This window comes from Neopelma chrysocephalum, unplaced genomic scaffold (assembly GCF_003984885.1).
Source record: "Neopelma chrysocephalum unplaced genomic scaffold, ASM398488v2 Primary Assembly neopelma1_44, whole genome shotgun sequence".
NCBI classification, from domain to species: domain Eukaryota; kingdom Metazoa; phylum Chordata; class Aves; order Passeriformes; family Pipridae; genus Neopelma; species Neopelma chrysocephalum.
In genome coordinates, this window is record NW_020897703.1 from 11527444 (window position 1) to 11544118 (window position 16675).

At 36.7% G+C, this 16675-nt stretch overlaps 1 protein-coding gene across 5 annotated transcripts in view; it reads right to left on the reverse strand.

The window, feature by feature from the left end:
* The window catches only part of OSBPL6 (oxysterol binding protein like 6), a 90336-nt gene that overhangs the window by 59634 nt on the left and 14027 nt on the right, over positions 1-16675 (reverse strand). Inside the window, exon 1 of one of the 5 annotated variants that reach the window (XM_027678457.1) lies at positions 16297-16371. The exons of the other annotated variants lie outside the window; for them this stretch is intronic. The gene's annotated coding sequence lies outside the window, so the exon portion shown is untranslated. Of the gene's footprint in view, positions 1-16296; positions 16372-16675 lie in introns of those variants that run through there. 5 annotated transcript variants of the gene reach the window in all.

Below are 16675 nucleotides of genomic sequence, written 5' to 3' on the forward strand. Positions count from 1 at the left end.
AGGCAAACTCATTCCCATCAAATCTCGACCTCTCTGCCTCCACTCCAGTATTTTTCATTCTTCCTCTCCCTTATCCTTCAATCACAAAGTACAGACCACCTCCCTACCAACCCAGTTACTCCTTTATATTTCATGACAGTGTCAGGTCCCTTTTCCTTTTTCTTTGTTCACGTCCTCTTATAAATTGCACACAATCACGGTCCTTTAAATTTATCTTTCCTTTTCTAAGCCAAGATCTATAGATGCCCCACTTTTTTTTTTTTGTCGCAGAGCACAGCCTAGAAGGTCAGCTCACAGCAAAAAAAATTCTTCAGAAACAACTTAAAACATTATTTACGAAAGAATGCTCTTCATGGCAGAGGCCATGGCTGCAGATTCTAATCATAAGAAAAAAATAAACTAAGAGAACCTACAATCAGAATTTAAAGACCAAATGGCTGCACCTTCCCACTTTGCAATAAACAGGCCTTTCTCTCTAAGGCTGAGATACGAGGAAGTTTTTCTTCAGCTTGATCTGAACAACAAATGAGTGGCATAACAGCAAGCAAAGGAAGTCCTATTTCAAGACTACTAAACCTGTGGTATACTATCATTGATATGAACTAAAACAGTTTTTTAAAGTCCTCTGATTATTTGAGGTGAATTTAAAACTTTTAAAAATGTTACCGCACATAAAACGATAAATTGTTCTTCTAGCTGTGAATGCCACAATTGCATACTTTACATTTGTAGATGTAAACATCATTAGAGAGAAACCTTTCAGAGAGCTGCTCAGAGGATCAGTGAGGTAGACTAAATGCAAAAACTGCAGCAAGCTCTGACACACATCACAGAACTTGGAAGGTGAAAAATTGAGGTTTATTTTAAGGTGAGAGAGAAAGCAAATTGATAATACTGGGGAAGATAAAAAGAATTGTTTCCTTCTTCTCCTGAACAAGCACAAGTGCCCAGAGTTGGTCAGCTGCTAATAAAGTATAGGCAGCCAAATGTGAGGTTCAATTATGAAAGCAACACTCAAGCATTTTGCTGTCTGGTATGCATTAACGTCAAAGCGAATAGCAAACACCGCAACTGAAAAGAACAGCCAAAAGGCAAATCCAGCATCTGGTCTGTCCTGGCCAAAGGCAGTGACTCAGCTACAGTCATAGGGCATAACAAGAGATGGATGCAAAATCTAGTAGTCAATAGAATTGCTACTCTAGCACAGAAAACTGATGAAGTCAACTAATACAGCTGAAAGAGGGCTCTTCTGCTGGCTTGACCATCTCCACACCAGTCGGCTGGACAGGGTGAATCATAAGTACCAAGTGATGGATTTTCATGAATAGTAACATTGCTTAATTCATAAAGGAAATACAAGATTTCTTTCTCTAATACATTCAGTTAAAAGTAAAATCAATTAAGGATGAATTTAGACTTAAGGTCTGTCTGAATTCAAATAATTGAAAACCTCAAGTCATCTAAAATAACATCTTGCCCTCTGGTGTTTATGAGCATCAATGACATAACAGAACGCCTTGACTTTTCAACTTGTTTTGTGATTTCTGTTTTAGAAGAGAGTTGATATTCACATGCCGAGGAGGTCTAAAAAGTCACACGATATACCAGTGAACCTGGTATACCTGGGTTTTTTTACTAACTCAGAAAATGCGATCTTTCATGCAGGTGAGCTAACACAAGATTGACCAAGAGTACCTACACTACAGTGAAAACCTAAATCTTTTGCAGTTTCAGCTCACGGAAAGATCACTGGGGCAGGAACAAAAACAGAGCAAGAAAACATAAAAAAAAGCTGGAACTGTTTCTGCCTTCTGCTACTGCAACTATTCAAAAGTATGCTTTTTTTGGACTGTTGTAATGGAAGTAGTATAATCTTTTTAACAACAAAAAGCTAATAGCAGTGGATAGTTATATTATAAATTATAGAAATTGTGACTGCTGGAACACAGTTTATGACTAATTTCTCATAATGCAGTTTTTATGCACACACTTCTTACAGGAAAAAAACGCACTAAAATACTTTAGAAATCTTGGAATATTTCATTAAAGTCAAAAGTTGAAGTGAAACATTTATTCGCTTCTCTTCTGTAGTTTGATTGATTATTAACTTACAGCCTTCTCCTTTGTATGGTAATTAGATCACACAAAAAAAATGAGCATTTCAGTGGAATCAGTTTCCACAAACAACCACACTGCCCTGAACAGAGGCAACTCTTCCACCCCCATGTCCTGGCTGACACCATTGGTCCCAGATATGGTGCAAGTGTTGGTATTGTTTCATCTCTGTGTGTAAACTCCCATACATCCTTTTGCTATGTATAGCCCATAAAACAATTTTCTATCAATCTTTCATTTACTGTATCATTTATCATACCTGAAATAAAAATACAGAAATCAGAATATCAGAAAAAATTATTCCTATGTACTTTTAACTCAATTAAATCTAACCAAAATACAACTGTTTTCCATCTAGAAATGAATAGCACAACCAAATCAGGAGCTGCTCAAAGTCTCTTAGAGTTTACTCTACTCAGTCTCCAAATCCCAGAGGGACTGGAGAATTAAGTACAAGTATCAGATGTTAACAAGGATTGTCACATCCTCACTCAGGTTATCCCTGTGTCTGTTGGCAATCTTGCACCCATGTTTTCTGCATGGTATCATATAAGTTATAATGAGGGTATGAAGTATTCACCAGTCTGATCAGACCAGCAATTCTAAATTCAAATTCTGTCCAATCTAGATTTACTAAGCTAATAACTATAAATTAGACCTCTGCATTAAGAACAGTGACAACTGCAAACCAAGCTGCGACTGCAGACGCAACGAAATCAGTATGACTTTGCAGTATTTTAACCTTCCTTAGTAATACCTGAGATTTGGGGCAGTCCACTCAAGAGGAGATCGGTTGCTTCTTTTGTGATGGGTTTGTATTGAAAAGATACACTGAGAAGTACTTCAGAGGCATAAAATTTTTAAATACTGGAAAAAGCATCAAAGAAAATTATTGAATTAGCATGCACCTACTGTCGGATGCAATGCTTGCTGTGCTGTATACACAGGATAGTTTGTACAACGGCAACCAAAGACAAGGCTGTAAAAGTGCCAAGCACTCTCAGCACAGTGCCAGGCAGGTTGCAGCATTCTGTCTTAAAAAAAAAAAATATCTAATAGAATATGGCTGTAACAGTTCTCAAGTTTGCAGTAACCCTTCAGAAGCTTTTGCAATCCAAAAGAATTAACAGGACCATATAAGGCAGTGGCTTCCTAGCAGTAATCTGCATTTTCAGTTCACATTTAAATAGAGACAGAAATAGAGGAAAAAGAAAACAAAAAACCCCAACCAACCAAACAAAAAAATAATCCCAGAACCCCAAACCCACATCATTTTCTACTACCCTACAGCAGCTGTTAAAAAAAGTCACTAAAAAAATGACCTCCTGTGTGTCTATCCAGTACTGGCAAAAATCTGATTTCAAAATAACCAGTTATGTCACTGGTATTTGTGCTTTCAATGCAATAAAATCCCACTAGCTATCTTTTCAAGTACACAAAGAGGCTGCATCACACATATCTCGCTCTTCCTCTGGTAGCTCTGCCTCAATCCTCCCCTTAAGTTTCACAGCTGGTAATGCAAGAGCATTGCACTCCACATTCATCCCTTGCTTTCTAGGAGTACTGCCTGCTACAGTTGTTTAATTTACTTTCCACTACCTAACCAGTCTGCACTGGAAGGCTGCACATACGACAACTGAACTAACATAGATATATATGTTGTGCTACAGCAGTTATTAATTATAATACAAGAGTTACATTAATATATACTATAGGCCTCAATGGAAAAAAACGGCTCTTCAGTATGACCAATTAAAGGTTAAGAAACTGTGCAACTAGTACATTCCAAGAATAAAACTGATCAATAACTCCAAACATCTCAGAGATTATTTATCCTTGACAGGTAAGGCCTTTGTAGGAACTTTCTACCTCAAAACTGGTATCTACAAATTTACAGTCCCAACATAGTTTGCTTTGAAGGAGTAGGGAGAAGAAATGTGGGATATAAACTGTAGATAGATCCCTTGTATCTGCATGTTTTCTTGAATAACTGCATCACATTTCAGATGGGTATTTCCCTGACATACTATATCCACAGATTAGAGATGATGGTGCTAATTGACCATTTATAAATACAGTCTGCCTGCTGCAGCACTGAGATGTAAAAACAGAGTATACATCAGAGTTCTCCACAAGGCAACACTGAAGTGAGAAAGATTTTGTCAGTGTTTGGTAAATCATAGCTGAATATGGCTTTGCTGTGGCCTAGAAAAGTCTTTTTAGAACTATTTTTGCCTGCTTTTTAAGTGTTGTTCTTTACACTAGCAAACCATTAACAGACTGTGATTGTCAACGTGATCTGTAAAAACCTGTTTTTTCTCACATTCCACAATAAAATGCTGCCCTGCTTGAAATGCTGTTTGTGGCACAAGGCGTTAAGCTGAGTTCTGCCTCCAGCCTCCAGAGAACAGCTCAGCAGGAGCTAACTCCCAAACCTATTTTTATAAAGAGGACAAGCCTGCTTTTCCAGATCATATTTTCACATAGGGGTTTAAATAAAAATCCTGTTTCATTATTTATAGTGGTCATTTCTAACTTGTCATAATGAATCCAAGATGGAAGCTATAGAAAACTAAAGAGCTTTTATATTCATTAACAAAGTAATTATATGTTGTCGTTATTTGCTTAAACAACCAATTTCAGTCTGAAGTAGTTACCCTCAGGAACCCATGGCAGCTGAGTGCCAATACCACAATATTTGCCATACACTGTATTAATCCACATGCCATGCCAAAAATAATCAAAGGCTACCTGCTAATGGTATCAGCTTCTTTAATCACATCCATTAGATTTAAAGAGAACTTTAAAAAGAGGCACAGCAAGAAGGTAGAGAGCTGCAGCTACGTAAGTGCATGTTTATGCTAATGAACTGCTGTATGAAAAGGAACCTGAGGGAAATTTTCAGTGTTAATAAACATTTTGGGTCAGAGAACCTTCCAAAATATACAGAAATTCAAATCCAGCACTATCAAGGATAGCAGACACTTGAGGAAAGGCAATTTATGATCAAAGCCAGCAATACCCATAGGATCAACATTGGGTTGAAGCCTCCTTTACAGTTTCAGCATAGCAAAACTGATGAAGTGCTGACAGGACAGATCATGTTCTTGAGATGCTACTTCTAACACAGTCATCTTTCTACACTGAGGAGGAAGCAACTAAAACATAAAGCAGTGGCAAATAGAAATAAAAGCTCCTAGAATTATTAGGGTTGTGCTTCTTAGAATGTCGGGTGGGGGTTTTTTTGGTCTTTCTGAGATGAGGAAATGATGCCTTCAGCTTGAGGAGAGACAAAAATCTAAATAAAAATATTATCCAGCAACTTTAACATAAGACTGCAATATTCAAAATTGCAGGACAATTCAGCACAGAAGATAGTAAGACAAGGATGCATCATAAACTATTTATACATATTCTTTGAAATTTGATCTAGCTAAATACAATGATTAACCCAGCCTATCCTCTAAATAGGCAAGTTTCATATGAAAGCACAAGTACAATATTCCTAGTCTTCCTTTTTCTGTGCCTATGTAGCAAATATTCAGCTACCTCCCCTGACTTTAAAACATTAAGCAAAAACAAGTAATGAGTATGTACGTAGAAGTCTGATGTTGTTTCATTTTATTAAAATGTTTGCATGTTTTCTCAAACCATTATGAAACTACCTAAGTTTGTCCATCACAAATATGTATTTTCTTCTCTTCCTTTCTCCTCCTCCATCTCCTGTTGCTCTGAGGCCTTCACCAAACTAGAGTTGCACTTCAGTAAGTCCCTTTTCAAAGGGAAAAATTGCTGATTTTTGAATGGCTTGGGACTACTGGCAAGACCAATAATAGTGAACGTAGAACATAACTCTACCTTGCACAAAAAGGACTCAACAATGGCACTGATATTGGCAGGCTTTTACGTAAGTCGTTGTAACAGTATCAATGACAAGCAATAAGGCCATTTTCTGTGACTTCTACATTAAAGAGACCACAAGGACTTCACTTTTTTATGGTCTATGCTTCCAAGTAAAAGAGCTGTCGCTAGAACTCTGTTGCCTTCTTCCCCTAGCAATGCCTTTATATATTTATGTGGCAAACATCTCCTCACTATCCCAAGTGAAGTAAACTGAAAGCTAACAGTTCAAAGAATTTAGCATAAAAGAGAAGTCTACCATATGCTCCACTTCATTAAGTGAACTACTGTTGGTTATACAAGAAGAACTATTTCAAGAATATTTAATTAAATTATTCATTCTGTTACCACATTGACAGTAGCTTTCATTAATTAGAGATTGATTTTTCAAGGGTTTTTCTTTATGACTTCATCCACTAGACAAATAAAAGACTACAAAATGGAGATGCTAGGGAATCTCACATCCAGATTTCCAACATTCCCTATTTTTATTCTGTCCTGACTGTCATTCTCATTTCAAATCTTGGGTTTCTTTATAGATTGATTTTTTTTCTTTCTCTGAGTCAGAAATGAGTCATCACCTAACTTATGATGAAATATTCCAATGATGGTACATTCAATCAAGTGGAATAGAGCCAAAGTCTTGAGGCACCATTTCCTTGAAGTATCTTCCAAATAGAAATACATTATCTGTTCCAGATAGGCATAAGTTACTACTGTTTCCTTTAAAGCTCCAATCATGACTTTACTGCATAAAATAAAGGAAGGGGCAAAATCGCTACAATGTTGATTCTGAAAATAATGCAAGACAAAAAGAATTGCAATAAAAGCTCCAATTCCTTATTCTATCCTAAACACAATGCACTACAGCAAACAGCAATTTTAAAACAAATCTATCATTCTTTACTGTGAAGAAGCTTGGTTATAATGGCATTTTCTAGGTAGTCCACAACTATTCATCAGTTCAGCTCTCTTGGATCTAACTGCTGTGTATGTTGCAGAGCACAGTCTCTATTTAGCCATCATATATATGGACCTGCTTGGACAACCTGACATGAGAAGTGGTATTTAAAACACCTGTCATTTGACTATCAGGGAGACTAGTCTCTCTTTCTTCCAATTGCTTGGGAACTACAAAGTGCAATGGCCACTTCCAGTAGTGAAACTGAGGAATTCAATTCAGCATATTAGAAAGTGAAGAAAAGGGGAAGGTAGTCATTAGGTCAATACTCATAATCTTCAGAACATTCACTGCAATTAAATAATTAACTCAGAGTTCCCCTAAAAAAAAAAAGCCACCACCAAAACCAAACCACACCCCAAGATATTAACTACTACTCCAAGAGAAACAAATACTGCATGCAATTACATTTCTCTCTGTTGATATAATTACTAAATATGGGAGCTAATTAAGATGTAAAACCAAAGTGACATTCTACAACTAAAAAACAGGACAGAAGCAAGTAACACCCACATCTTGCAGTATTTTCCCTACAGACCTGTATCTAATGGTATGCTAATACTGTAAGAAGGTTGAGCTAGCTCTCTTTGAACTGTTTTTTCAATGTAATAAGGGCAGCAGTTTATGGATCTGCAAATATCCAAACAGCCCTTATCTAGCACTTGAAGAAAATAACACAATATCAGGCCAGGAAGAAAAAAAAAAAGAAAAAAAAAGCCCTTTCAATATTTTTTCTTATGCTTGGAAAGAAAAGAGAAGAGGCAGAAATTAGGGGAATCTGGGATGTTTTACAAAAGTTCCTAAATTTTTATGGTTTAGCGTGCTTCCATACCAGCATAAACCCAAGATTCATCATTTTATTTATAAAAGGAATCTTAGTAATTTCTTATCCAAGAATGCTGGCACACCCATGTACAAATACCAGAGCTGTAATTCAAAACACAGGAACAGTCAGAACCCACTGGGTCATGTTTTAAAAGCAAACTGACAGCAAACAAATCTCACTCTAACACCAGTTAGTAGTCTACCATGTCAAAAAAGGTGCTGGTGTTACCGATGCAACCAATAAAAGCTTTCCCATCACAATAGCCATTGGGACTACTGCCACTCAGTTTTGCCTGAAAGCCCCTGGAAAGAAGCCATAGCTAAGGAACACTGTGTTTGCATTACCCTCCCTCCTGAAGACAGTTAAGACAGAAGAGCATTTATGACTCACTGCCTATGCTCCACACTGCAGATACCAGGGATACTCTGCAGTGTCCTAGGCTCTACAGTCACACAGAAAAACTCAGAGTTGTAGTCACAGTGACCCTAACTATTCTAATTTGGAAAATCTTATTTATGCTGAAATGTTTTAGACTTTGACTATTTGCCTATCTGGTGGGCTGAAAGGCCACAAAAGCCAATTATTACAGGAATACTTTTGCTCTAATATTCAGATTTTAATTCTGTAATATGAAAAACTGCACCCTAATTAAGATGATTTAATAAATGCTTAAAAACAGAAGTGTTGACAAAACATCAGAAAAAATGAAAAACACCACCACACACATATTGGGACACACTGTCTTTCTGAACTACAGACCAAGGTTGCAGTATGTATGGAGCTACAGGAATGAGGGTGATCTCATGGAATAAACTAGCACCATCAGAAATGCCAGCACTTCCTGACCACCTACAAGCATCACCAGACAATTACTATGTAACTACTATTTCTATGCGTGCCAACTGTCATCACAGAACTTTAGATTCATTATCTAAGATGTATATTTCACACATGAGACTAAGAAGCAGAGAGGAATCCTGGATGCTTTGCATTCCTCAGAGATACACAACTCTAGTATATCTTGGTGTGCAATATCACCTTGGAAAACTGCAACCAAAAAAAACCACCAAAACCAAAACACTGTCTATGTATTAGTACAGTCAGTTCAAAGATATTACACATATACATATTTGTCACCAAAGGAGGTTCCTTGAAATCAACACTGTCATTTAACGGGTCTAATTTCTTACTCCAAGAGATACAGAGAAAAGAGACAAATCCTTACTGTGATGTATCACATTAAAAAACAGACTGGTTCCTAAGGAACATATCATATATAAGAGTAAACCTGCCAAAGAGAAAATAGTGCTGTGAAGTACTTATTCATTGGAAGAAGCTGACACACTTATGAAGATTGAAACTGCTGCAAAGCTGCCACAAAGCTGCAGATGCTGCTTGCATTGCCTTTCTTAAACCAGAAAAGCCACTATTAGAGCCAGGACAAACAGAGCACATAATGACCAAATACATCATCTTTACACCTGCAATGCTACAAACCAAGTCTTCGAAGCCACATGGGAGATAAGGGTGCAGCAGATCCAGGCTAAGGTAAAATACAAATCACTTAAAGAGCACCTTCACACTTGCCACAGAAAAATCATAAAAGAAAAAAAATAAGTCAAAATTATGTACCAATTGCTGTATTGCTACTTCTTCGGGAACGCATTTTAGTCATAACTATTCCTGTACCAGAATGGAAAAGTCAGTATTTTCAATATCATAAAAAACAGTTCTATCTTAGTGTAGATAATCAAATTACTGTTTTTCAACAGCTCGTAGCATGCTCACATCCACTGCACAACTTTATTGCATTATTCAGTCATTTGTTATGCAGAATTCAGAAAGGAAGGAAAGAAGAATGCCATGTGAGTGTGAGTATAAACTCTGCTGGGGACATATCAATGCATCCAAGTCACTGGGGTACCTCAAGACAGTGGAGATAGGTTTTCTTTCTCAGTAGTGTAATTCATGTTTTTATCTCTGTGATTTTGATACAATAGAACTCACAATGCTGGGCATATTTGTTACTTTTGGCCACACAGATGCTTTTACAGACATTCAGGAATTATTGCCCACTGCAGAACTGCACGTGATGTGATTCAATAATTTGGGTGGGTTTGTTGTCCACAAAAGTCAGATTTGTTACCCAGTGTGCAACAAGCCAATAATTGCACACTTGAGAGAGACACTGATAATTTATTTCAGAGTTGCGCAAGCCTGGGTGCTCAGTGGTATTCCACAAATCAGCACAGCAACTATCAAAACTTTTTAATATTTCTACATTTTAGCAAACAAAGGAATTCGTGTTCATTTGCTACAAGTTACATAGTTCTCTTATTAATTAGTCTTCTGTTGGTTAATGATTCTCTCACTTCTCATGCTAATTAGTCTGCACGCTTAGTCTTTCTATTCTTTTGAGTCAGTGGGTTCCTTGGGACAGTGGTCCATGAGTCAGTAGTTGCGAACTCCTCCTCTTGGAATCAGCTGTCACCCAGTTGGAGCTGATTTCAGTACAACTGCAGTTTCTTCCTTATCTTCGGAGTTCCAACAGATGTCCCTGTGGCCCATAAATTCTACATTTTTGTGTCCACTATCAGTGAGCATCTTTCTTCCCAAGCTTTGTTAACCTCCCTCTAGGCCTCAGATCATTGAAGCATGACAAGCCCTAAAGGCTAACAAGGCAATTCTACCAACAAGTCATTTGTCTTTCTAACACCTGGACATCACTTAGAGCTTGTTAGCTGCTATATGTTTCGTGGATTAAATCTCCCTTCTTGCTGTTTAGGCATGAAAGTATACAAAGATCAAACATCAAAGAACATCCTTTCTTAGGAAAATTTTACATATTCCACATTTTGCAACAGTTTCTTCTGCTTCTGTCTTGTAATGTTTCTAAATGGAATTGGTATAAGCAAAGAGTAGAATTACTGCAGAGAGTACAGTGCAGATCAATTAGATTGTTGCAGGAATTACAAGCGGAGGTTTTTCTATTGTATCATGTAGTAGACCAAGTAAGACAACTTCCAAAAGTGCAGTTCTGTTCTGAAAGTTGCCTGTAAAAAATGGTATGTTCCTTGACTGGCTTCAAATAAAAAAAACCTCATTATGTAGTGATTAAAAAAAAAAAATTGTACCAATCCTAGAAGTGTGTATTGAACTGTACTGCACACAAAAACTCTGCAACCAGAACTCAGCTAGTACCTTTCAGTTATGACGTGCATTCCATCTTATTTTGTTCTGTATCTGTACTACATCTGCCACAGTAACAAAGTTTTCAGAAATAACGGGAATATATCAGTGAAGTCAAGAGATGATTCATTACCAGTGACCATATATCTCCGAAGAATTGAGTAAGATGGGGGAGGTTGACTGTAATCTGACTTTAACATCACGGTGACTCACCAATCCACTTGACTTGCATATGACAAGGCACTTCAGCATGGGAATACAAGCAAATAAATAAATAAAGCAGCCCAGAAAGTCCCTTCCCAATCATGTTAATGGCAGACATATAGAAAATGTATCAGGAATTCTACTTTTATGTAAGAAAAATAATAATACATAGAGATCTCCTGGGAAATATAGGATAAGAAGAACAGAAAGTAAGATTAGACAGGCTGCATGTAAAGGAGATAAATGGAAGGAAAAAAAGTTCTACAATTACAGACTGGTCATTTGCTTTTTTATAAGGAGATTATCATGAATGTATTGTTTAAAACAAGAAATTCTAGGTACGGCAGTTAGAATTTACTGAACAACCTACGAAATACAAAGCTTTGCAAAGTATGAAGTAACCAATTTTTGTATTAAACAGTAAATAAACTCTTTTCTTAAATATATATATTTTAGTCAATAGACAGAAATTATGAATCTTTATATTCACATACCATAAAACAGATCTTGACTCCAGGACAGAAAGGAAAAAACCCAAAACAGTTTGGTAAAATTTATTCTATTCCCTAAATGTTAGGGAAATTACGCTAGGTCTCCCTGCTTATTATTTATAACATTTATACAAAGATATGAAGAAGTTTATCTATAACTACACTTTATAAATGTGCTGTGCTTCATCCAAATGAATAAATAAAAATCTCTATTTATATAAACAGAGACGCTTTATCCTGAGGACAGCACACCCCAACACAGTACTTTCATTTTACTTAGAGATGAGTGAATTTTGTTTTTTTTAGCTAGGTGGATCCTAAAATTAATCTCCTAAATCCTCACCTTGTCTTCAAAACATCAGACAGTAACATGAAGAGATGTTGGTCAGGTTAAAATATAAACAGGATGTGAACAGAAGTGGATGTCATGAAAGTAGAAAATAAATTCATGTCAACTATTAAGCCACCCAGAGAAGGGAGATGAGTTTTGTTGTAGCTGGCATTAGAGCTCTGTAACTCATAAGCTAGTGCACCTGATTTCTAAACCCAATTCCACATGCACAAGTCCGCTGTAGTCATTCTGACTGCTGGCAGTAGCAGCTACATTAAAAGCAGCTGAGAGAGTACTGAGTGACCAACAAAAATTAGATTTAATATATTAGAACACACATCAATGTAACATATTTTGTTGATCCCATCAAACCACACTACTGGGGAGAAAAAAAAACACAACAAACAAATACAGCCTTAAAGATTATATCATCCATAATGAAATTACATAGCAGAAAAGCTGTTAAAGGAGAACACAAACTTCTGGACTAGCAAGGAATACCTTTCTGTACAAACTGAAGAAAGTAGCACCCAAGTAGCAGAATAAACTAACTCTTAAGGAGATTTCAGGTAGTTAAAATCCAAATACATACACACAGCCCTTTCAGGAAAAACACCGAAAGAAGACACTTCATAGAATTATAAAATGGTTTGGGTTGGAAGGGACCTTAAAAATCATCTACTTTTGATATTCATTATTTCCTATTTAGTTTGTTGTTGCTATTCTCTTCTCATGGCTTAGCTTTTATTTCAAAAGATTTCCATATAATTCTTTACTGTCTAAAAAAATAGTCAAGGTCTAAACCTCTGAATTGTTCTGAATTCTTTATAAATCTCAAATGCTCTGAACAGATGGAATAGATACTTCCTACAGTACATGAGCAATCCAAGAATTCACAGGCTGTATGTGTATAAAACAAGGAAAATTAGGTGGGTTAACAGCAGGAAAGTAGCTGCAGCATCCCACTATGGGTGTAGAGACATTGAGTGTGAGCCCTTTGTCTGGACGGGTGCCAAGGCCTCCCCACAGTCATCCTAGCTGTAAATAGGTAGGATAGCTTCATTCAAGCTGAGAAGAAAAAAGGTAGACAGATGTGATACTAGCCATATTGCTCCCTTGTGTGCTGTTGGCTGCAAAATACAAGTGGGCCTTAAACCACAAGATCGATAAGGCACCTGCATCCAGAAGGGATCCTCGGTAGGTTTTGTATTAGGGAAACCTACCCAAGTATCAAAGCATCAATAAGTCTGTTGATTTCTTTATAATTAAAAATAATAAAAAAAAATTTTAAAAGCCTGTATTACAGATTTTTCAACAAAGACAAATGTTGTTAATAAATACAGTTCATACGGTTTTAATGTAAGAGTTATTAGATGCTAAAAAAAATATTTCCCATTTTTACCCCTTTATACTGCTTCTCCAGCATTGCCCATGTTTTCTCCCTTTTTCCTTTTCTAAGTGGTTTTACTATGTTTAAATGCTTCTTCCATATTGACAATTTTGTCTGTTGGATTTTTTCCATTGCTTTGTTCCTCTACCCAAAATGCAGAGCATCCCCACCTCTCTTTCCCATAAGATTCCTTTCCTTATTTATGCTGCCTTTTTTTTTTCTCTACTCCTCTGTTTACTCTGTGTCTTTGCTTCAGCAGAAAAGAGTCCAAGCAAAGATAAAAAACACATGGGAAGCAACAACATTCCTTCGCTACTCCACTGTTTTGCGCATGGAAGCATGCCATTTGTGAGGGAACAGAAATCCCTGTGGCATTTGACAAGGATGTTATGTTGCTCGGGCAACCATTCCTAATTGCCTTTTGGGATGCTGAGCAAACAAGATGGATTTTTTTCTGCTGGTCTGTATGAAGGTCACAGTAGCACAGGGGCAGCAAACACAGGTTACTGCTACAACAAGTGAGGCACTGAAAAAATATACATCAGGCAGCCCTTTATGCAATAACATGCCAACCACACATAAAACCCAATATATGCTGCAATTAAAGTCATGTAAGATATAATGTGTACAACAGTTGTCATACAAGACTACAACAACTAATATGCCAGAGACAATGTTATTCTAGACTCATGCTGAAAGCAAATCTCAATGTTTCTCCTGGTCTGAAAAATTAAACATATAAAAAAAGCTATTTCTAACTTTTATATATATATATATATATATATATATATATATATATATATATATGTAACAGTATCCTACAAGAAACAGATTGTCAACCGCACTTTGGCAGGACACTATTAACATCCTTTAAAGATTGGGATGAAAAAATTTTCATAAAGTAAACGTCTGCTGAAACAAATAAAGGCAGAAGCTTTAAGAGCAAGAGCTACTTCCTCAGAGTTCCTCCAGAGGGTTCATCTCAGTATATGAATATTTTGCATCTTAAAAGAAACACACCATATGCTGGGATGGCTTTTTTTAACTAGGAAACTCTGCCTTATATTTTTGGAACAAGCAAGTTTTTCCTTGGGTATGTTTATTGACATGTTTCATAAACCTCAAATCCTTAACTGAAAAAAGAACCTACTTTGGTTGTATGAAAAGCAGCTTTTTTTTTTTTAGTTCAGAGACCAAAAGGAGGAAGAAAGGAGAAATTTCATGTAATTTGGGGGGAAAAGACCATTTAAAGATCAAGACACATGCAATGAACATTTCATTGCAAAGGTATTCAGATAAAATTACAGCTTTTCAAAATTTTCTCCATTTTCCCTTTCATGTAAAGTATTTGGTAAATTTAATCCAAATCCACTAACAAAGACACAAAATTGAAACTTTTTTCAGAGTTTAACGAACCGATAAATTGCAGTTCCTAATCCAACAGTCCAAAATCCTCTGGATCCTGGAATTGCCTCTATTTTCTGCCCGGCACACAGGAGGTACAGATCCACCTGAAACTCTCCGGTTTTCATTGCCCCTGGAGCCATGCAGAAACTTAAGACCATAGCAGAAAGATGAAAAATTACCCAAATTTTTCTTTTAATCATGTTTACTCTGTTTTCACTTCAGTCTCTGCCCTGTAATACAAAGGCTTCCCCAGCCTACACTAACCAACCCCCATTACTGGAAGCAAAGTCTATCCTTCCTGAGTTTCTCCAAACCTACACTTACTGCAGCACACTACAGCAAGCACATACAGATGCCAAATTTACGGTCCAGGAATTGACTGGACCAAGTAAGGAGGGAAAGATGTATCTTGAGCTCCCTGCGATACTTCCCAGTCCAAGAGCAGAGGAAAAGTGTTGGTAAGAAAAAGTGTTGCGCTCCCTGCTTTGCGTTACTGTCAAGGGCAGGACACCAGGGTCAGCAGACTTAATGTACCACATCCATCCTGTGCTCACCTTTCACGTCAAGGAGAGGAAAAAAGGCAAAAAAAATATTTCAAAGCCGTTAGCAGTACTTGACTATAACCCTTTTTTCTCCCCATGGATCATCCCAGTTCCCAAAGCTTGAGAATAGCTCCCAACAGACAGAGTAAGAGATGTAACTGTAGCAATTTCATGTTCTTATTTATCTACAACTGGTCAGAAAGCTCTGATATAGTGTTTGTTTAGCTAGACTTGCATGTACTTGCAATTATTTTTTTTTTGCAAAAATACTTCCTTAGCCATAATGGGTGGCTCCTTCCATGTGTTTCACATTTTCAGGCATTTTTCCCTGTCCAAGGAAAGCACTCCAGTTCTCTAACATAAGAAAGCAGATTTTACCAGTGAGAACACTTGAACAATAAGACCATCTGAGAGGCCCATGTCACAGATAACTGACAATCAAAATGTTCTGCATCCTAAAATGTTACCACAAGCACTTAATGCACCAACAAAGTCAGCAATATCCCACCATTAGCACTCATGGGCCTTCAACTTTCATAAAACATTCTCAAGAGGCATTTTCAATTTCATAATGACACTTTAACATACACAATATAAATAGATATGACAAAATATTATTATTTAAGCCTGAGGGAAGACACATCAGGAGTCATATTTCTCTATTATTAATTATTATGCACTCTGAAACACTAAAAAAACTAGTGACGTTGGTGGACTGTATTCAGGAGATAAATAACAGGAAAATTAAAGTAAGACTTGTCTGTCCCTACAACTATTACTATTGGCAGTGTGTTAATTTTCTGCAGAGCTATGTGAGCAAATGACTTGCAACTTACAACGTTACTTGCACTAATTTCGTGTTACAAAGGAAAAAAATAACTTTTGTGGATTTTTTTCTATTTTCATTCTGTTTTCAATTATGAGCTAATTTTGCTCTTACAGTATTTATGTGCAGGCCTCAAAGTCTGCAGCACCTGTAGCTCTTCATCTACTTAAGGAGGACTTGAACACTTCAAATCACAGGGCAGAAATATCACAGAATCACAGACTCTTGCTGCACTTGTGTATCCATGCTGATTGTCAATATAAGAAATACTTTTTAAGGACTTGGTACTATACTTAGAAGTAGGAATATAGAAGGATGCCCAAAATAAATAAATAAATACATAGTGTAAACGATCAAATTATTTTGAAAGCCCTGTTGTTTTTATATCAAAGATTATAAACTGAAATGTCATACAGTACACTAGCACCAAAATGAACATGATGTCTCTAGACATCATATAGAGACATACACTCAAGAGAGAAAGCATACGTGC